Raw genomic sequence first — 23,255 nt, forward strand, 5'->3', positions numbered from 1 at the left:
CTGACACAACAAGAGACACAGCAAGTGTGCCTCTTACTCCAGTGGTAACAACTATCACAGCCCACTCGTAAGTCCTCACATGAAACCGGCCTTTCTGTTGTGCCCATGGGAAGGAATGCACTTTCTGAGACAACCATAAATACATAAATACAATGTGAGCAGGATCTCTGGTCCTCATTGATGACCAACTACTGTCACTCGCTCAAGCCAGCATTGTGGATTAAAACTTCTAGGTTTCCATGTATGACAAAATAAACCTCAACTTTGCTGCTTTGAAATATGACACTGCTCTATGTCAAAGTGGCACCTCAAGCAAGCAGGACGGCTTCAGTCACCCTTTTTAATTTCCAATACTCAACAGCTTTGTGTCTCTGAAAGCAGAGTCAAAAATAGCTCTTTCCTTCAGATACAAAGAAACAGATGTGCCATGCAAGGCAGGAAAAAAAATGTGAGAAATAAACAAATAAGGAATTATGCAAATAAGCAGGAACACCTTCCTGTCCCTAAAGGAAACACTACTGTTAGAGCCTTGAGATTAATGCAGTATGATGCAATGCAATATGATCTAGCACACTAAAGACTGAAACACTCATGAAGGTTAACTTCCTTTCCCCAATAAGAGAATAGATGGGAGGCAGTGAGAAAACAAAACAAAACAACAACAACAACAACAAAAACCACAACAAAAACAACAACAAAAAAAACAAAACAAACACAAACAAACAAACCAGCCCCAAATCCATGGAAATAGTGGTTTCTGGCTGCTTGATATTTAACAAGTAACAGACACCTTTTCTCCACTCTTTTACTTAGGAGGTTGCAAAGCAATCATTTCACTGACAATGTTTACTCTGGAGATATTCCAAAACAAGAGAAGCAGACAGCACAAAAACTTGCACAACAGATTCCTGTCAGATCCATCACTTCATTCACAGCATGGTTAAAGTCTAATTGAGAGGAATGCATTCCTACACAATGCCTGATATGAACAGATATATGCATGTGTGTATTTGTTTACAGAAATACATGTACATTCATTTTGCTATGATGTTTTCACTGGAGAAATAAGCTGAAATTATCAAACTCATACTGGGAACAGTAATGCTGGCTGCTGAAAACACAGAAGTTTTTACCCTGTCACACAAATACTTTGCAATCTTACTGTAGTTTAAGGAATACCATGAAGGTGAAACCAAGCAAGATCAAGGACAAATTTTACCTTTCTAGATTACCCTTCACTTGCATTGGGAATCTCTTACATTTGAAGATCTATGCGAGCTCACCTGTATTGTGGTTTGCCATCTTGCGCTGAGAATGTTAATCGTCAGCCATTTTTCCTGCAAGGTGAGAAAGGAGGAAAAAGTCTTAATACAGCTATTAATACTTTTGAAATCCCTCTGCCACCAAGGCTTTGAACATTTTTCATCTGAGGGAATATGAATAGCAAACTGATTTAATTCTTACAGCAATAGCCACAGAAGTGGCTATGCTAAATGTTAGGACTGTAACCCTCTTAACACCGCATGGAGGAGAGGGAGATTCAATGGCATTGTCAAATTGCCCTTTTCCTGCTGATTGCTAAATCCTTTAGCTTGTTCATTTTTCACATTCAGTGTCTGGCAAAGGTGAGTGGTGCTTGCTGTCTTTGCTGGTCATGTGTTCAACTAGCATCTCAGAAGATATATGCTTTATCAAAGCCACGGTCCATTTCCAAGTACACAATAAAGAATTACGTTGGGGCTCAGAAATTCACAATGCAAACTGCAGGGGACAACACCACTTTGCAGGAGATTACGTATTCAGCAGGTATATACTCCTTGGCTATCTCCACAGAGCATTGCTTCTCTAGGGCATTACAACTGGACCGTTGTAAAAGCTGTGATTTCCTTACTATGGAAAATGTAACATTTTTGGAAAAGGTTGCCACTGCATTGTCTTCTGATTCTGCATTTTCAAATATCAGACTCTTTAATCTGAAAACACATGGCTAGGTCTCATTACTATTCCTAAATCCTCCTAAAATAGCATGCAGTTCATGTTTAACTGGGCTTCCTCACTGTGAAAAAAAGACAATCAGCAGGTGATGGTAGGCTGAACTGAAAAAATAACTTTTTTGGCTGTTGTCTAGGTCACAATGCACCATAAATAATCAAAGAAACCAAGAAAAATCCTCACAAAGTACAACAAATACTTGAATATTTGTGTTGTGGGCTCACATGAGAAGATTCAAGAAATCATAACTGCAGTCATCCACTGTTCTTTTTATTGCTGTTATACACAGAAAGTAGTTAGTCAATAGAGAGAAAAGCAGAATCATTTGCAAGCCATTTTATACACAAATATAAGTGGGTCTGGAAATTAATATCTGCCAAATATTACGTAATAATCCACCATGAACTTTTTCTTTACAACATTTTTCTCTTCACTTCTGCAAATATATATCCCCCAACCAAAACTCCTGCATGGGGTTGTGCCTTGATTTTCATCAGCCATGTCGAAAGATGACACAATACATGTATAAATCTTTGAAATCCATTTTGCTTCCAGGAAAAGCTTTCAGGAAAGCACACATGCTCACTCCATGCATATTCAAAACTCAGCAGATGTATCATGATGAGTTGCCTTGATTTGGCTGTAGAAGTACAAATTAGAGCCATCAGCACAAATCTTGCCAAGAACCAAGAATGAAACTCTATTTAGTCCAATCATCTTGCTTTAGTTGCTGTCGTGATTTTGTGTCTGTCACAGAAATATTTCCTTATAAAAGTATCCCACTAACATTTGTTAGTGTATTTTGAAATCACAAAGTAGTTTGTCTGTTCCCTTGCAGGGCTTCTATCTCTCCCCAGATCTGATCATGCTTGTTATTACAGCTGATTGGAACTGAACTGATGAAACAACATGTCGCTGTAAAGGCTGGTTGCTGAGCCCAAAGGTTTTTACTGGAAATGTCTGGTCTTGAGTAGCTCTTACCCAATCCAAGAGATGACTCCAATGTGACTGAACATTCCTGGAAAACCTAATTCCAGAACTGGTGATGCAGGGCACACAGCAATTCATAGTCCAGGTTGATCCTGCCTCTTTCCCTTTCCCTTTCCCTTTCCCTTTCCCTTTCCCTTTCCCTTTCCCTTTCCCTTTCCCTTTCCCTTTCCCTTTCCCTTTCCCTTTCCCTTTCCCTTTCCCTTTCCCTTTCCCTTTCCCTTTCCCTTTCCCTTTTAAAATTCTGAAGTAATTTATTTTCAGTCCATTTCTGTTTAAATACATTTTTTCTTAAAGGCACAGAAGAGGGTAACCCTAATCATCTGGAAATGCTGATTTTTGTGAATTCCAGTACATATTCAACATTACTGTGGAGAAAGTTTCCTACTAGAACCTTCTTGAGTAGAAAAGATTCTGAAAGTTATTTCCAGATCACACTCTTTCACTTTATCCTTTTGTTTTCTTCCTGGAACACAGCTAGGTCAGTTTTGGATAGACATTGTATTGCAGTAATATATTCTTATTGTCCCGATGTGGCAAACACTTATGAAAGACACTGTTTTCATAAGATTTTTCTCCATCTGGAATAAAATCTGAAAAAAAACCCAAAACATTTGCAGGATGATTTAAAAATAAAATTTGTCAGACTTCAATGCACCAGCTATCAATGACAATACAAAGATATTGCTCTATTTTATATCATTGCTCCCTAGTTTTGCTGTCTTAGAGCAGATAAAGTCTTTCAAACATTTGCTTTGGTATATGTATCCCAAAATGTTCTGTCACTTTGGGATTTCCCCATTCATATGACCACAGTATGAAAGGGACAAATCAGCATGGTTTCCCTTGGAGGAATTTCACTCCCTTTCAGTTCTTTAATGCTCTCCTGCAGCTGAAAGGAGGACTCAGCAGCATCATAATTAAGCCAGCTCTCAGCACATTTCAAGAGACTAATGAGGAAACTGTGTAGTAGAAAAAGAGAACATAAGACAATGCCTTATTTCAAAAACTGCCCAAGAAGCAGGGCAGGAAGCTGCAATCAGTGTTAAATTATAGACAAAAGCAGTGAGCGTCTTTAAAATTGCACTCTGTCTCATGGACCTGTAAAAAGCTCATGTCAGAGACACAGCTTGCAGCAAAGCAAACTTCAGACAATATAGGCAATGGAAAATATGAAGCTGTCCAAACCATGTTGCCTGACGTCAGGCTTCTCTGAACACAAAACAGTGCATGCCAGCCTCAGCGGAGCTTCCGGATATTTTAGGATTTGGTGGCATCACATAACTGTTGAATTTTACCTTTTCCTATCAGATACCAAGCATGCCATGCTACCAAGAATGACACTTGCCAAGGCATCTAGACACAAGAGACTTATCCCGCAGATGCTATTAGCAAAAGCACAATTAGATACGGCTCCAAAATTCTTGGCAAGGTCCTGACTCCTATTGAGCTCACTGGCTAAAGCCATCTAGCAATTTACGTGCTTTCTGTCTGATGACATTTCAGACTGACTGACATTTTCAATGTATGTGGTTATCTACTTTGTTCTTACTGTGAAGTGCCTGCTTACAAGCAGGTATTAATATAATGTGCCAAAAAACAAAAAGGAAAGGGCATTTTGCACTTTGTAAATAGGTTTTTCAAGAAAAATTATTACATATTAGCAAGGCAAATTCTGCCTATCTTTCACTGCAAGAAGAGGGAGTGAGAAGCAGTCAAAGGAGATAATTTCCTTATGTGTTCCTTCTGTTTCATTACTAAGCAAGCCAATAGATTTAACTCACTATAATATTTGGGAATTTTCATGTTCTGGTTGAATGCAAGTAACAGGACAGGCAGGTACTTGTTTAAGGTGTAATCAGGCTCCTACCAAATATCTGATTAGAAATACAATGCTATATGTTTACTACAGCTACAACGTATTTTCAATGAATTGTCTAGCCTACATGCTACCATTGAGTGAACAACTTCAGTTTCATTTTGTGTGGCAATCGAAACCATTCAGTTTCAAAGAGTGACTGAAGTTTAATAAAGCATTCAGTTGCTAACCACCAAACAGTGTCAGATTTCCACTGGCAGGTTTAGGCAAAGAAATCTCTTGCTTTTTCAAGACCAAGTGAATCATGGATGTGTCATCAAGAATCAGCTTTTGTTTTAGCTTTATAGTCACTCTACAACTGATTTTGAATGCCCTGTTAGTATCAGGTTAGGCTTTTTGGAGTACTGTGAGAAACTGAACCTTAGTTTTTGTGAGAGAATGTTGGGACTTAGTTGTGCACCATGCTGAAAAAGCAGAAGCTGTGGAAGATGACAGTGTATGCAGAACCAAATGCCACACCATGGATTCGATTAATTGCTAGAGCAGATCCTTTATACAGCTCTGAGTGACACATTCAACTCTGCTATACCAAACACAGAGACAGACATGAATGGAAAACACTTGTCATGTAATGTTCATGACCAGACAATATTTAGGATGGTTTCAGGCACTAAAACTACGGCAAACTTGAAGCCTAATCTACGTAATAAACCAACTCTTTCCTATGTCATATGTAACTGGCAATGGAGCATCGTGTCGCAGTTGTGTACAGTTGTCGCAGTATGGGAGTTTATTGCAGCTCCCAGACAGAAGTCTTCTCTCATTAACTCACTTCAACATTGCAATTCATTTTTTTTCGGAGCTGGGGAGTACATATCCTCCAATTCAATCTTTAATGGGCTGACATTAAACAATAAGAGCTTTATTTCACTTAAGAATACGTGCCCCAAGTTCTCAGCAGAGGAGCAAAGCTGTGTTTGGTGGATGGAGCTGTTTACATACAATTCAAATGAATTCAATTTACATACAATTCAAATGAAGCTTAAGTAGCTCATGACTAACTTAAAAAGCACGAAGATTCCAGTTCTGTGTTGCTGAAAAATGTAAACCCAGATCTACTCCTGCCCTTACCAAATATGTTACTGCCAGAAGACAATTCAGAGGTCAGGAAAACTCAGGTCCACTTCAAAGTTGATTCTGGGATTTCCCAGTGTAAAACTTATGAAGCATACTGGAAAAAATCAAGATATGAGTCATGCACACCAGTCCATCAAGACATTGTGGGAATCTACTGCTGTAACCCTTTGGGCTAAATGACTTTCTGGAGAAATTCCATTGAAAGAAAGTCACAAGAGACTACTTCAGCCTGCTATGTTTAGTTCTTCTTTCCTTTTATTTCCTTCCTTCTTGCTTTCTTGCATTTACTTTCTTGCTTGCTTTCTTAATTTATTTTTTCTTCATGTCTTGTGTTTTTTTGTTGTTGTTATTGAGTTTTTTTCCTTTTTCTTTTTTTTTTTTTCCATGCTCTTTCTTTTGTTCATTCTTTCTGTGTCTTGTTCTGTTTCTTTCTCTGTTCTTTCCTTCCTGCCTTTCTTGATTCTCAGTGTAACAGGAACAAAGGACCGAAGAAAGTTCGAGACATTGATCTGAGGGTATAATGTGCCTTAGAGAAGGAGCTGTGGCAAATATAATCAGTGCAGAAACACACAGTGAATGGCAATGATGGACCCAGAGGGCTTATAACATGTGTTGCACCAGGCTGAGTATGAAAGAAATGGAAAGGAGTGCCAAAGGGCAGTGAAGTGACAATTTCAGCATTATTCTCCTAGCTTACAAAAGGGGGATCAGTCAGTCTGAGAATATATATATTATTTGAGCCAATTCACACTGAGAGTTTGTTGTCACAGAATCAAGCTGTAAATGCAATTAGTCATTTTCTGATCTTCTGTCTCTCCCACCAGTTCCATGCCACATATTTCCATTCTTTACCCCTCCATCCTTCACATAACTTCTCACCCTGAAGAAGTGCATTTTAAAGACATCACAGCAATGCAATCTGATAAAAGTGCACTATGATGTGTCTTCAGCTTTTATTAGGACTGACAGAATAATATTGCTGGAAACTGTCTGAGGGGAAATTTGGCTTTCAAATCTTATTTCTGGTCCCTAGACAACATGCTTACTTTCCACAGAAAAGTTAATGTTTTCTTCCTGAGAAATCAATGCTTTTAGAATAAAAGACAATCCCCATGACAGTTGCACAGCAGCCCTATTATGTTACTTCTCCTCTACCAAAAAGCATGAAAGCAGTGTTTTCTAGATGATGTGTCCTTAGAATGGGATCTAGACTTTGCTGAAAAACAGAAATTTCAGAATCATGTTCTCATGAAGGTTCCCATAGACACACTTCTGAACAAGATTTTTCGTTTATTGACTTTTACAGGAGAAAAAAACTCAAAAAACCAAAAAAACCTTTTGTTTAAGATTTCTTCAACAACTTTGATTTTATGGTATTGGGAATTTTCTGTTGCAAAATGAAACAAAAAGCATCAGACATCTCCAGTTCCCCACTAACGCTCATCCACGAGATGAAGAAAGAAATATTGCTTGGTTTTGGACATATTCTATTTAATATCTGATTTGCTGAGGAGTCTGAAATCTCCGTGATTCTTCTCTATACTCTGAAACTCAGCAAATGAAAATTGCAACCAGTTTTCTACTCTCTTAAACAAACAACTCTTGCATCATCAGCTTTGTGTACTCATTTACATTTGTGCTGTATACAGCCGAAGATTACTAAACACAAGTTCTAAATTCATTACTAACTGTAATAATTTATTTGGGAGCTAAGGTCCCTCTCCCCCTTCTGGCATTAAGAATGACTACACCTTCAGGTGAAATCTGTGCTTGAAGGTCCTAGTACACTTTGTAACAGGAGCTGCTGCAGACTTCTGCTCCATCTGCAACAATCCACCAGTGCTCTCACAGCACCCTTAACTCCTTGCGTTCCCATGCACCGCAAAGACACATCGTCTCTTTAGTAGGTACGTGAAATCTACTTGAACACTCTGATAATGCCTCTGAGGATTTATTTTTTCCTCTGCAGGAATGAGGGACATCCCTTGCTTTCCCACTTCTTTCCCACAAAATTGCAAGGTTTTAGAGGGAAAATTTTCGAAAGGGTGCTGGCATTAATCTGTCATGATTTTTCTGCCACAAAAAGATATTCACACCTCTTTCTTCAGGAACAGTGACTCCACAAGGGGGTTTTTAAGGCACTCTCTCTCTCTAGTACTGCCCTAAGGCTGAACTTAAAGTTAGGTACCAGTTTTAAGGGAGCCCCACTGCCAGCTTATGGTTGATCTGCACATACAAAGACAGGTTTTGTGGTCATAGTTTCAGTCACTTGCAATGTGTGTCCACCTTTCAAAGTAAGTAGGTACTATACTACCAGGATTAATACCAGACTTATACTACCAGACTTGTATATACAGACATAGATACACAGGTATGCAAAGTATCATTAATCTTCAGTTAATACTAGTGCTCTCAAACTGCTGTCAATGAAATACTTTGCCACTGCTGAAGGTAATAATAACAATTCGTATTAGGATAAAAAATAATGTCTTGGGTTCCTGAACAACTTCCAGGTTATTCAGCTCAAAAAGTCATCTATGAAAACAGGAGACCTTCCATTTCTTGAAATGCCAATTTTCAGAAATAGTCAGTTTTTCTAAATAGTCAGTTTGAAAATATAAACCAAAAGATAACATCAAGCTCCTCTTTAGAAATTAAATCACTTGGGGGCTCATCTGCAGATCCACTTGCAAAAGAAAATGCTCCTCCTGAGGGGACACTAAAGATTGGAGATTCATTTTCCAAGGTTGCAGAGCTTATTAGTAGCCAGATGTGGAACTGAGTCTGGTTCCTTAAATGTCAGGTATAATGCTCTCTGAACTGCATTTACTCTTAGCCAGCCAATGAATTGTCACCTAACATTGATATCAGAGATTTTTGTCACTTTATTACTGCTATGAAAGTTTCTTCGCCACTAGAAATCTGATATCATTTAATAGTTTACATTCTTATCTACCTGCTAGAAAGACAGTGTGCCTGATGCTTTTTAAATGTTCCATTAAGGAAATGCATCCAAATTTTGGACTTTGCTAACATCAGCATTCTCTTCTAACAATAGTCTCCCACCACGTGTGTTAGGGTGAGCTCATGATGTTAAAATACACTTTCCCCCTCTAAGACCCGCATTTGCAAAACAGAACCAATGCTTCTTCTTGTGTCAGGTCACATTTCAGATTTGGTTTTCCTTAAACCCTCTTTAGGGCCAAAAGCTGGTTTGATTTCTAATCCTCTGGAAAAGATATGTGTGATGATACAAAAATGTATATATTCCTACCCCAAATGAGAGTTACAGACAATATCTACCCAATTACTTGTCATTTTTATCACAGTTCACTAAGACCTCATTCTTGCCATGCTGCTCTGTTATCACTTAAAAAGGGGTTCGTATTTGGAGTGTAACTTTGCTACTGTAATCTGCTTTGCCATAAAGATTTTAATAGCCTTTCATTGGAGATTCATTACAATGATTACAAAATACTTTATGAACGCTGATGAGTTTATACTATTAAGACAACATCTGACAATCATGGTTAGCATTGCATGGTGGGAAACACTGGCATCTTATAAGAGAAATTTTCAGGAATAGGCTCGAGAAACTTACAGAAGATAGAGCATGACTGGTTATAAACTATGGTCCTTAAAACGTGATTTTCATTTTATGAAGTTCCTAATCTACTGGCCCTAATAAACTGGAAGAGGAGAGTGGCTGTACGTGTTTGCAGTGTTTGTCCTGGTTCCGATATCCTTTGCTCACACATTTGCTGGTGGCCAGCATGGGAGGCAGGGTTTTATCTAGCCCCTTTCAGCTATTCTTCTGTTGTAAGTCACTTACTGAAAAGACTTTTCCTTGGGAACTGGCTTTGTGCTTCTGATTCTGAAGAAGTTAAAGTTATGACTTTCCCATAAAAAGCCAGCACCACAGTTTCTTCTTCCTTCTGATTTTCTTTAAACGAGAGCACTTCACCAGAAATGTACTGGGAGTCATATTCTTCTCTGAGTCATACCTCTTGAATCTGTTTTGAGTTATGTGTGTTACATGAGTTTTTGTAAGACTTAGAACAGAATGTAACCCAATGAGCACAGTAAGCCAGGTCTTGTCAGTTTCTACAGAAAGCACAAGGTAAACATTGACTGTAAGTTATCATATCACATGATCTTACAACAACATAAGATTATAGTTCATTGTTTTAAGATGCTAATTCCACCATTTCACAAAGTAGAAGTTTAATGATTCCCATTAACACAGAACCTAGCAACAATTTATAAAACTGGAGGCAAGACAGGTGGCACACTGTCCTTTGCTGGACTAGGTGTGGAAATAGTACTTGCCATACTGAGGACAAACCAGAAATTACGCAAGAGCAATTAACTAAATCTTCCCTGCAGAGGAATCTGTAGACACACCTTGCCTTCTTTAAGGAGATCAAAGAGCTCTACAAATATGTTTGCCAAGGCCTTTACAGAACATTATCCCCAAATCACCTGGAATTTGAGTGACATGATGAATGCTGCTGTCCTTGCTGGCATTTCTAAACTCACATCTGGGATGGCACGCAACTCACACTTGTATCGTCAGAGAAATCATTTAAGTAACATTAGAAAGAAACATGAACAACCTGTTATTACTCAATGAATTCAGGACTAAGCAGAACTACAATGCTTTACATTAGCTGAGAAGTCCTGCCTGTTATTTAGTTACATGCTTTACTGTCTGAAATTATATTCTTTACTGTGTCAAATTTAGTTTACACTTCTTTATCTGCATTATTTGTTTTGAATTATGAAAGGCCTTGCAAAAAGCTTTGCTAGGCAGGTGGTCTTTGTTTCCCAAGTCAGAGTTACCTTTTCAAAGATTCCTAGCCATTCACCAAAAAGATAGATCTGTATTGTGCAGCCTTTACATGTGCCGTGCATGTAAAGGAATCAGCTTCTGATGTGTAGCAGTTACAAAATAAACCACAGCTAATAATACCTCTAGTAGAACAAAATGAATAAAATGCTCATAAACTATAAACTATTAACTTAAGTATGTATTTTATTCATCTGCAGATTTTAGTACCAACATTAAACTTCGAAAACAATAAGCAGATCACCAAGAGATTGTGAGGATATTAGTGGAGTTTTATGATAATTCAAAAGATAAATAATTGTAATTGTAATTTTTGACTGTAGGTGTCTGTCTACAATCAGCCTTATATGCTATGTCTGACAGTGGTGACACAGTTGTACTGTACTGTCTGGTTAAATATATTTAACAGAGAACTCATGGAGGTATAGGTAGGTAGGTGAAACAGTGCTACAAGTTCTGTATCTAATTTGAGGCCAATTATATGCCCCCAAATAAGAAATAAAAAATGAAAAATCAATTAAAGCAAGCGTAAGTAGCACTGGAACTCAATAGAATTCCTTTTGATGAGTTTGGCGGAGAGACCTCTAAACTCAGTTACAGATTTCTCCTCCATTACAGTGCCAGCTGCAACACAGTAACACACCCAGGGCATGAGTTCCCCATGCATGGGCTGGAAGTTCCACTTCTCAGCAGGGACACGTCTCTGTTTTCTGCTTTACTGACACAAATTTGAGCATTTATATAAAAGCTTATTTCCGACAAAAAAAAAAAGGAGGATATTTTAATAAAGCAAAAGTGAAACCCACTGTACACCCCTCAATCTAATTTCCAAAGCAAGTCACGTTCAGAGGAACCATCATCTGAAAGCACCCTTCAATTGCAGCCAGGAGTGGTCTGCAGCATCCTCTTCTCACCTGTCACTTTTACTGTCTTTTCCTTGTACCTTGCCCACAGATGAATTCAGACTATCTCAGTCCTAGTCCTTTCTCTCTTCTCCTCGTGTAGCCTTTCATACTGCTGTTTGCTAGTTCCCTTTGAAAATAACAGTCAATGACACTGTCTGAAACTCTAGTGGATGGAAAAAAGTTGAACTGGTAACATACTTCTCAAAGCTTTCCTTGCTTTGACAAAACTTTATATGAAAAATATTATCAGGTTTCCTCTGTTCTTCTATCTGTGCTTCTCTCTAGGAGGGAGATCTTTACCCTCTTAAAATATTCTTGCCCAGTGTCAGCAAATCAGACATTTATTTACAATTAATTTGTAACTTCTCCTTTAATAAAAAGCAGCTCAGTTGCCCATGACATTCAGAAAATTAGTTATTTAAGGAGTTAAGTATAGGTATTAACATAATTGCCTAATTAAAGTGTAAACTGACCAACCTCGAATTACAATAATCATTATTACCAAAGCAGATCATTCTGATTTAACATTAGAAAGCCTGTCAGGGAAAGTGTCGTTGACACAAACGTGTGCTCTCAAAACAATTTGAATGACTTCTGGCTGTGTTCTGAAAAGAGAGCGAGCTCTGGATTCCTTAAGCCAGACTTGTGAAGAGAATTGGACAGGTAAAGAGAGGAAATCACAGCAAATTTTGCACTGAAGAGGCACTTTTGAATACTCCTTGTGATTGCAGTACAGATTTTTATAATTATCTCACAGCCATTTCTGAAAATAATCCAACTGCTGAGTCAGCTATGGCAAAACCCAGAAATGCATGAGCTCCCTAAATATCCCCATTTCCACTGCTTCAGACTACAGTCCAATGTGTAAGCAGCAAGCAACTCATTTAATGATTAGGGACCCACAGGACTGGGGTGGGCCTCTGGTTCCAATTCTCTCTATAATGATCATTGGCACATTTTGTATGAAATACCTCTTCAACACATCATCAGTCTTTACAGCAGGAAGGGTACATCAAAATTTTGCTCTCTTCTGAACAAAAGCCTTCATGCATGTCACTCTCTTGTTCAGTGGAGGCTTTGCCATGAGGAGTTAAAGTACTAATGACTTAAAGTCATCCACAGTGTCCTAAAAGAGGGGGGTTGTTACTGTAAGATGTGGGAGATACTAAACTGAAGGCAACACTACACTGGTCAGTTAAACATAGTTTGCAAAAATGTTTATTAACTTAGCTTTGAATGAAATTACAAAGAGGCTATGATCAGTTATTCTGCCACTCATTTTTTATGTACTCACAGTATTTCAGCAGAATTAGTAAGACCTAGCTTAAAATCAATACAATTTAACAGGGGGAGAAATCTGATTTAAGGTGAATCAACATGAGAAGTCTTTGATGCAACTCACATATTAAGTAAGCTCAAACATCGATTCATCCAGCTTGGTTTTGGGGAAAAATAATAAAAAAACCCACCAAAACACTGGCTGCTCATGAAGCAGATAAATGCACAGTGGAAAAGATGAAGAACCTTTCGTGAGACCAAAGCAAATTTGGGTTTATGGGGTCAAATTTAACAGTCTTTATGCATGAAAGACACTGTGCCTATCTATCTTGTGCAAAACACTTCGTACAGATGCTACCTGCCCTATAGTTACTATATTATTCACCTTAATTAGTCTGGATTACTAGCAAAAGGTATAATTTGCTATTTGGTTTTCAAAAGAATCTCACAGAAGAGTTGAAGGATCAGGCCTTTTTTGTAAAAAAATAAGGCAGATTTCTGCCTCATTTCTTTCTTCTATTTTTCTTCTCAATGTATCAGGCTTTTTCAAGTCTGCCAAGGTCAAGGAACTCACATAGAGTGGTCAGATGTTTACAGTGCAGCCAAGGAAACATACCTGCTATACAGCGAATCCTTGAAGGTTTTTCCACTTATAGAGGGTTGCCTGTATTTTGAAACATCTACAGTAAAAATAACAAGTTACTATGGTAGAAGTCTTAATTTCCAATAGTCAAATTTACGTGACACTTAAGTAGATAACATCACACAAGTTCATTTGGACACAGAAAAATTGCGATTATGATTAGTTTTAAAATCAAAGCATGTTCCAAAATATCAGTTCACTTCAGTGCTGCTACACTGTTCTAGTAACACATAGCAACACAGTTTGTTTTTTTCAGGTGCATGAGAAGCATTAAGTCTTCCAGCATAATAGTTACATAAAATAATTTCATCTTTTTGTTTCCATCTCAGTCTAACAATTTTCAGTTGAACATAATCCCGTGCTTTGGAAAGTGACCCACTCTTGAGGTAGAAATTCTAAGTGATAGAAAATACAAGTGGTTGGAAGAAAAAAAATCCTTAGAAGAAAACTCAAATGGAATATCAGAGTTCAGATTTTTTTCAGTTGAGATTGCAAATTACTATGTAAGAAGAAAATTGTTTCAAACCAGTCTTAAATACAATTGCATGAGGTTGGGTGTCAAGGACCAAATCTTTATCTGCTAGCATGTTTTATGACAAAATAAGAGTAATATTAGACCTATCATTGAGGAAAGTTCAAACTCATGCAAAAAGAGTAATCGTACTACCAGCAGAAATTTTCCATAAAATTATGAATCTCTGTATAAAAGAAAGCTCTCTCTGAAAGAAAGAAAGAAAGAAAGAAAGAAAGAAAGAAAGAAAGAAACAAACAAACAAACAAACAAACAAACAAACAAACAAACAAACAACTTTCTGTTCCAAAAAATCCCTTGGTAAGATGTTTCAGTAGTTAATTATTCTCATTTAATTTGCATCTTAATTGAATTTGTCTATCGCCAACTGTCAGGCAATCCTTACTCTCTTTGCTTCAGAGTCAGGGAACATCATTTATCAGATTCTGCATGTGCTGTTTCAGATTGTAATCAAGTCACATTAAAGCTTTTATTGTCTGAGCAACCACTGTTCTAAATCCACCCTTTTATCAGCCAAAAAAATAAGGTCAAATAACTTTTAAAGGAGATAAAATGTGTTTTTTTAGTTTTTTATTTGAGGAACTATCAAACAACTAACTTGGCGTATTTTTGGTACCATATCCCTTGTATCTGTAGATAACTATCTTACACTTTTTTAAACCAGCACTTCTCTGTATGTAGTAACGCAATTCTTAATCTGCACTTAAAATATCTGTTTACGAAGTCACCAGAATGATGGGACTCTGCTTAGAAGATGAACTAAATATTTCGTTTTCCATAATAAAATGAGAATAAGTTTAAATAAGACCTATTGAGGTCTCTCACTAACCTTTAGAAGAAAAGAAAACAAAAAAAATTATCATTTTAAAAAATAAGTTCAACAGGGAAAAACATGTTAAGCAAAGAAACAACTCTTCTCTTCTTTAAAGAGGTTGAATTCTTAACATACTGCTACTAGTATTTGTAGATTTCTTTTTCTGATGTTTCTCCTTGTCCTTTAATTATCAAAGTTGTCTCCTTTAACTGCTATTTCAGACTGAGTATCAGAAAAGCTTTGCTTCTTGTGACTCCTGAGTTGGGAAAAAATACTTTAACATTTAATCAAAGTGCTTCTAGTTAGTTTCTGTTTTAAACTCCTGTTTCAAACTACAGAGTTTGAGACACTACAGAGGAGACAAAATGTAGAGGTCCTCCTAATTTCCATTTTCCACTTTTTCCACACTAACTTGACCATGGTTTCTCTTTCAGTTGTCTGATGGAAGTGAATATAATGATTATGAAGGAACCGTGTTCTTAAAAGCCCTGAAGAATTTGCTACTGCACAGCTAAGCTAGTATAGCACAGTTTTGGGTTTTACGTATGTTCTAAATATGACCTTTCAGTTTTGTGGGAGTCACTGAAAAGTGTTCTGCTGCAGCATAAGTTCTGTACTGGCAGTACCCTACTGAACTCTTAGAGAGCCTGGGATAACAGAAGTTTTCTTGCTTTGCTTGTGTGTGCAGCTTTGCCTCACTTATCAAACTGTCTTTATTTTGACCCCCAAGTGTTCTTGCAATTGCTCTTATTGTCTCCTCTGTCTCACTGTGGGGTGGGGAGATATGGGGGTGGGTTGTGGGTGTGGCTGGAGTAAGAGAACAGCTGGTGAATGCTTGGTTACTGGTTGAGGCCAACCCATCCCCATATTGAATGGACATGGTGACCGTCCAGACAGCTTAACCATCCTCTGACATTACAAGTGGTCTTACCATGGTCTATAACCCCACACAAGAAGTGAAATTCACTAATAACTCAGTTTTAATAACATAAGCTCTCTCTCTCTATGGAATGCTGAGACCCAGCCATGCTGGATTCCTGGCACTCACCGCTCAGCTGTGTAGGCATAGCAAATAGCCCTGCACTAAGCCCTGAGCAGGATCAACTCTGGATGATGCTATTTGCATAAAGTTAGCCAAATCTGCATAACCAAACAGTGTGGACTGGTTTAATCCATGACATTATTAATTTGCCAGAAATTGGAATGTGAACCTTTGTGGAGGATGCTAGAGCAGGGAAGAGAGTTTAGTCTGCAACAATGACAAGGAAATTCGTATTACCAAAGGTGTACAGGAAAGTTGAATAACATATAGGAGAACTAATTCACTGCAGAGTGCAAAAAAGCCCAATGGCAATGCGAGGAGAACCCCAGTGCCGTAGTTATCAGAGGACACTGACCACACTGCATTTCTAATATATTTGTTATGTTACCTCAGTGTCTTGTTGAAATTCAGTTTGCCCTTTGAGGCTTATAAAGCACTTGTCAATGGTAAGGCAGTCTGAGAGCCGTGAGCATGGCCTCTCACTTAAATAGTCTAACATGCCCTCTCACTGTAACACTGTAACAGAGAAATAGCAAGGACCAGAATCCTGCTTCTTTCCATTTGGTCATCTCTGTAACATGCCTTCCCCCTTCACCCCTTCTCTGGCTGCTGGAAGAGATACTATTGCATAGCAACCTACAGTTGCTTTGCTGAATTTGCAGATTCCTGAGTTCTTTTTTTTTTTTTTTTTTTTTTCCTCTGTCTCATTTGATTTATAGCTTTGGAACATTATTTGAAAGTTTGCAGCCTGTTTCTGAAGGATTCTGTTTGAACAGATGTCTTGTCCCTCCCCCACTTCTCCTAAGGACAGTTCATGATAAGACTGTTCACATTGCCTTCTGACTCTGATGGTCTCTCCAGTCCAGGAAATGCACTTGTCCTTTCCCAAGAAACAACTCAGTATGGGTAATAGATCAGATTCTATTCTTTCTCTGCTTTCTGCCTAAAAACCTTGCTCAGCTTCTGAGTACTGTACAAAATATGTTGTTCTATCATTTTTTTCCTAGGAGCTAAACCATTTTGATACATAAGAGGCACGGGCCATGGTGTGAGGGACATCCCGGCAGATAAGCCATCAACATCACCTTAGTATGTGAGTGTTTATTTTTCATATTCTTCAGCCCTACAACAAACAGCACATAGAAAAAAAAAACCAAACCTCTGTTTCCCCTAGCAGGTAAGGGGAAATCAGACTTATCTGAGTGAAGAAACTGTCATTGTCCTTGTCATACCATTATGTGACCCAGATAAAATAGCAGCTGTTTTCTCTGATATTTCATCTTTTGAGTGCGCCTCCTGCCCATAAGAGGCTGGATTAACTTTGCAGCACTGTACACGGTCATGACAGAGAGATGGCCAGTTTCTAAGGCTGAAATTCCTCACAACACTTCTTCAGGAGCAAGCTCTGGAACAGGCTCTTCTTGCGATTACAGCACAACAACAGAGCATACCGTCCCATAGATAATATAACCATGCTGCTTTTTTGTGATCCACAGATCTTACTAAGTCCTATGAAAATGATGTGGTAACTTGCAAAACATTTCTTAACCATTTTCTACATAAACATACTTCAAACCTTCTGTGGACACTTCCTTGTGAGATGTCTAATTTGATGCTTTGTGAGTCACCTGTGCCCTGGAAGTAAATAGTCACTGGTCAATGGAAACACCTAACAGAGAAGAAAATATTTAATGTTTTGTATATTCATGGCAGGGCAAAGAAGAAAAATGAGGCAGAGAGCATGACCAAATGGCTGGAAGCTGATGGGAGCTTTGCAGTTTGTGAAGTTACTTTAGTTCTTCTTTCTTATTTCTGGCCTTATGGCTTGTTTTATTAATGTTGTTTATGATTTTTATTAAATCTACAGGAATTTACCCATTATATTTACCTGTTCATCATTCTGAATCAAATGGGCATAACATTTCTCCCTCTTGAGTGTGAGAAAAAAATGAAGATAAGCAAAACTTTCCTCATGAGAAGAGACACATATATATGTAACCAAAACATTCATTTGCTGACAGTTTTCGAGCGAATCTTCAGCAATGAATTCTGTTTGTGCTCAAGCAGGAATTATCTGCCTCTTTTCTTTCTACTGAAAAAGAAACTCAGCAAATATCACAAATTTCCTCCTCTCCAAAAAGGCGGTGGTGATGGCTTAAAATAAAACACTGAGGGTATAAGCCAGACACAATTTGGTGAAGTCGGGGTCATGAAAATTAAATGCTGTTTGCCGCATAGCCATTTTGAGCCAATTTTACTATGTGTGCTTGCAAATCATGAATGGAAAAAACACCCATATTTTTGTAGAGCAGGAATGTATTACATTGATGTTAAGCTGAAGGCAAAGGAAGAAAAGGGCTGGTTAGGCTGGCTGAGCTTGTTTTGGGATTGCACTCAGTGTTTTTTCATGCAATCATTTACAGGTAAAGGACCTCTGTGAAATCAGCATGTCACAACACTATCAAATACTGTAGCTGGCTGACAGAATGGAAACAAGACCTGCCCTTTTGATTTGTTGTGGTTGTGATGGTGGAAGGGAAATCAGTTTTAGTTTGTTTTGGTTTTCTTTTCCTCCCCAAAGCTGCGAATGTTTTCTAACTCAAGCATAGATTTCACAAGAAGGACTGACAGGTAAAAATCCCAGATACATCCCACATACACTCTTACCCCATATTTACCTTAGGACGTCTGTGCACTTTGTGTTTCTAAGACACAACAAACACATATATGCCTCTATTAGCTAATTTCCAGGGCCTACTGTTTGAAAAACAACCATGCAGAAAGCTAATTTCACTGCTTCTGCTCCAGTTCTTTATTTCTGCACAATCTGTGTGTGAGGAAAACATCAGCTGTACTTAGAAGTTAAGCTTTTTAGAATGGCAGTGCCTTGAAGTTAGACCACATCATCTTCAGTACTAATTCCATGTAAAATGTGATTATTATGCCTGAAAATAAGAAACTAGTTCTTGTGGGAGAGTAGCAGCTCAAGGAACTGTTTCAGAAAGACAATGATAAACAAAATATGGTGGTCCATTGACATTCACAGAATCAGAGAATCACAGAATGTTAGGGGCTGGAGCAGGAACACCTAGATAAGGTTACACGGGAAGGAGTCCAGGCAGGTTTTGAATTTCTCCAGAGAAGGAGACTCCACAACCTCCCTGGGGTGCCTGTTCCAGTTCTTTGTCACCCTCACTGTGAAGAAGTTTCTTCTCATATTTAAGTGGAATCTCTTATGTTCCACCTTGTACCCATTGCCCCTTGTCCTATCATTGGTTGTCACAGAGAAGAGCCTGGCTCCATCCTTGCGACACTCAGCTTTTACATATTTACAAACATTCATGAGGTCACCCCTCAGTCTCCTCTTCTCCAAGCTAAAGAGACCCAGCTCCCTCAGCCTTTCCTTACACGGGAGGTGCTCCAATCCTTTAATAATCTTTGTTGCTCTGCGCTGGAGTCTCTCCAGCAGTTCCCTGTCCTTCTTGAACCGAGGGGCCCAGAACTGGACACGATATTTCAGATGGGGTCTCACCAGGGCAGAGTAGAGGGGAAGGAGAATCTCTACCTACTAAGCATACCCCTTCTAATACACCCCAGGATACCATTTGCCTTCCTGGCCACAAGAGCGGAGTGCTGGCTCATGGTCATCCTGCTGTCCACCAGGACCCCCAGGTCCCTTTCCCCTACACTGCTCTCTAACAGGTCGTTCCCCAACTTATACTGGGACCTGGGGTTGTTCCTGCCCAGATGCAAGACTCTGCACTTGCCTTTGTTGTATTTAATTAAATTTTTCCCCACCCAACTCTCCAGCCTGTCCAGGTCTCACTGGATGGCAGCACAGCCTTCTGAAGTGTCAGCCACTCCTCCCAGCTTGGTGTCATCAGCAAACTTGCTGACAGTACGCTGTATTCCCTCATCCAAATTGATGAATATATTGAATAATGCTGTACCAAACCTTGAGGCACTCCACTAGATACAGGCCTCCAACTGGACTCTGCCCCAATGACCACAACTCTCTGACTTCTTTCCTTCAGCCAGTTCTCAGTTCACAGTCCACCTCACTACCCGATCATCCAGTTCACACATCCTCAGTTTAGCAGTGAGGATGCTGTGAAAGACTGTGTCAAATGCTTTACTGAAATCAAGATAGACCACATCCACCGCTCTGCCATCATCTCTCCAACTGGTTGTGTCCTCATAAAAGGCTATGAGGCTGGTTAAGCATGACTTCCCCTTGGTGAAGCCATGTTGACTGCCCCTAATGACCCTCTTATCCTTGATATCTGTTGAGATGGCACCAAGGATAAGTTGTTCTGTCACTTTTCTAGGGATGGAGGTGAGGCTGACCAGTCTATAGTTACCCAGGTCCTCCTTCTTGCCCTTTTTGAAGACTGGAGTGACATTTGCTTTCTTCCTGTCCTCAGGCACCTCTCCCATTTCCCATGACTTAGCGAAGATGATGGAGAGAGGTCTAGCAATGATTTCAGCCAGCTCTCTCAGCACCCACAGGTGCATCCAGTTTGCTTAATTGCTCCCTAACCCGGTCCTTATCAACCAAGGCAAACTCCTCCATTGTCCTGATTTCCTCTGGGGCCTCAGCTCCTCAGGACAGCTTCCAGCAGAGTAGTCAGACACAAAGAAGGCATTCAGTAACTCTGCCTTCTCTGTATCTTCTGTCACCAGGGCACCCACCCCATTCATCAGTGGGCCTACATTGCCTGTAGTGTTAGTTTTATCTGCTATGTGTTTGAAGAAGCTCTTTCTGTTATTGACCCCTCTCGCGAGGTTCAATTCTAAGGAGGCCTTAGCTTTCCTAGTTGCCTCCCTACACCCTCTGACAACAGCCTTTATATTCTTCCCAAGTGGCCAGCCCCTCCTTCCATGATCCGTAAACTCTCCTCTTCCACTTAAGTTTGCCCAGCATTTCCCTGTTTAACCAAGCAGGTCTCCTGGCTCCCTTCTTTGACTTCTTACGTGTTGGGGTGCTCTGATCTTGAGCTTGGAAGAAGCAATCCCTGAATGCTAACCAACTATTTTGGGCCCCTTTACCTTCAAGTACCCTTTTCCATGGGATTTCACTTAGCCATTGCTTGAAAAGGCTGAAGTTGGCCCTACTGAAGTCCAGGTTGTGATTCTGCTTGGTATTCTGTTCCTGCCACATGAGATCCTTAACTCCACCATTTCATGGTCGCTGCAGCCAAGGCAGCCCTCAACCTTTATCGCTTCAACCAGACGCTCCTTGTTAGTGAGGATGAGGTCCAGCAGTGCACCTCTTCTAGTTGGCTCGTCCACCCTTTGCATCAGAAAGTTATCATCAAGGCACTGAAGGAACCTCCTGGACTGTGGCTGGCTGAGAGTCCTTCCAGTAAACATCAGGGAAGTTAAAATCCCCCATGACATCTAGGGACTGTAATTGTGAGGCTGCTCTCAGCTGCCTGTAGAAGGCCTCGCGTGACATCAGGTGTGGCGTGTATAAGCTGTGCAGCGTGACTGAAGTCTTCAAAGCATCCACCCTCCCTTCACTGGACATCGCTGGATCTATAACCTGTGGAGTGGTGATATCTTACTCTCTTCCTCTCTCATATCTTAGTTTATATCTTACTCTTTCTCTGTCTCTCTCTCATATCTTAGTCTTCCTTCTCTCTCTCTCTCTTTTCCTTTTTCTTGAAGATAGAAACATAACATCATTTTAAGTTCTGCTGTTAAAGTCTTGTTAATTTTTGTATTACAGTTACTAATGCCAGTCCACTGTTTGTAGAAGTACTTTTGCTGTCAATGTATTGGTAAGTTTTATGATATTATAACATACTTTTGCCAAGTCACTAATCGCTGTAATTTGTATTCCACCATGTGCTTTTAGCAAATTCATAATTTAATTGCTTACCTGGAACTGTTGTCAGATAATGGTAATTTAAATGATATTTTTGCAAAGTGGAAGTGGGCACACTGAACAAAATGTAATTGGATCCTGGGGGAACTGAATCCACAGATAGCAGAACAGAAAGCTTACAGAATATCTGAGCTGTAGGATACAAAAAGGACATGGCTTCTCTGGTTGCTTAGGATTTTACAACCTGCAGTCTAAAATGAACTTTAAACTTCACATAACCTGTGCAGATACTCAAAATCTGAAGATCATGAAGATCATGAGACTGTAACATGTCCCAACTCCAAACATTAGGTTAATAGACTGGCTTACAGCCTACAGAAATAAAATAAGCAGGTGACTGAAACTGCATGCTGTATCAATTACAGAATTCAGAAGAAAGCATAGTTTATCAAGTTTTAACTGCCAGGAAAAAGACATGTCTCTAAATGAGACATAATATATAGGACAGGCCTGCACAGAAGGTTGGTGTTTTCCCAAACTAGCACTGTGAAAATGATGCCTCGAAAAAATCTTAGGCTGTGTACATGAAGTATACTGAGGACTGAAAAATCTGTATGAGAAGCCAGATAAATTATTTCACAGAGTACTTGATATTTCCCAGACCAGACTGCTAGAAAGATCTTTGCTTAAAGTTGTGAACTACTCTTTATCTGTTTGATGGGCAGCTTTCATTTTAGATTAAGAGAAAACTGAAAATCTCAACCACCCTCAGGAAACTTCTTGGAGCTTCCAAGCCTTCTGCAGCTTTTTTTTTTTTTTTTTTTTTTTTTTTTGATGTGTTAAAAAGAAAAATAATGTGAAAACTGGACAAGAGATACAGTTGATGGATATCTTTTATCTCCAACAGGAACAGCCCTAAGTCTGCAGGGGGCCACCTTACTGTGCGTCATCCTCTGGATCGTGGTAGACTGAAGTACTGGAGATGCCTCACATGCCAGCTTAGCCTAAGGGCTGTGATACTTGAAAGAGGGAAGAAAAAAAATCAACTACTTAAAGAGACCCACTACATGTTTGGAGCACTTAGAAGCATGATTTTGGTTATAACTAACCCACACTGAAAGATTTTCCTCATGTTAAACATTAGGGTTTTTTTGTTCTTCAGTCTTCAAATGATCCTCCAGGAAGCTGAAAATAGATTTTTTTGAATGAAAATCGTAGAGACCTTTAACAATATATATGTATTCTCAAAAAATTCAGCACTTTCCAAGATTTCATGAACTATGTTGAAAATTTATATCTTGTGCTTTAGAGTTGATTGAATTTTTCAGACTGTGTACACAGAAAGCATATAAAAACATATGCATTTTTTATTTAATAAATTTGGTTTTAGAGGTGTTCCAGAAGACATTATTGTAATATAATAATGC

This window comes from Streptopelia decaocto (genome assembly GCF_964273445.1).
Source record: "Streptopelia decaocto genome assembly, chromosome: Z".
Lineage (NCBI taxonomy): Eukaryota > Metazoa > Chordata > Aves > Columbiformes > Columbidae > Streptopelia > Streptopelia decaocto.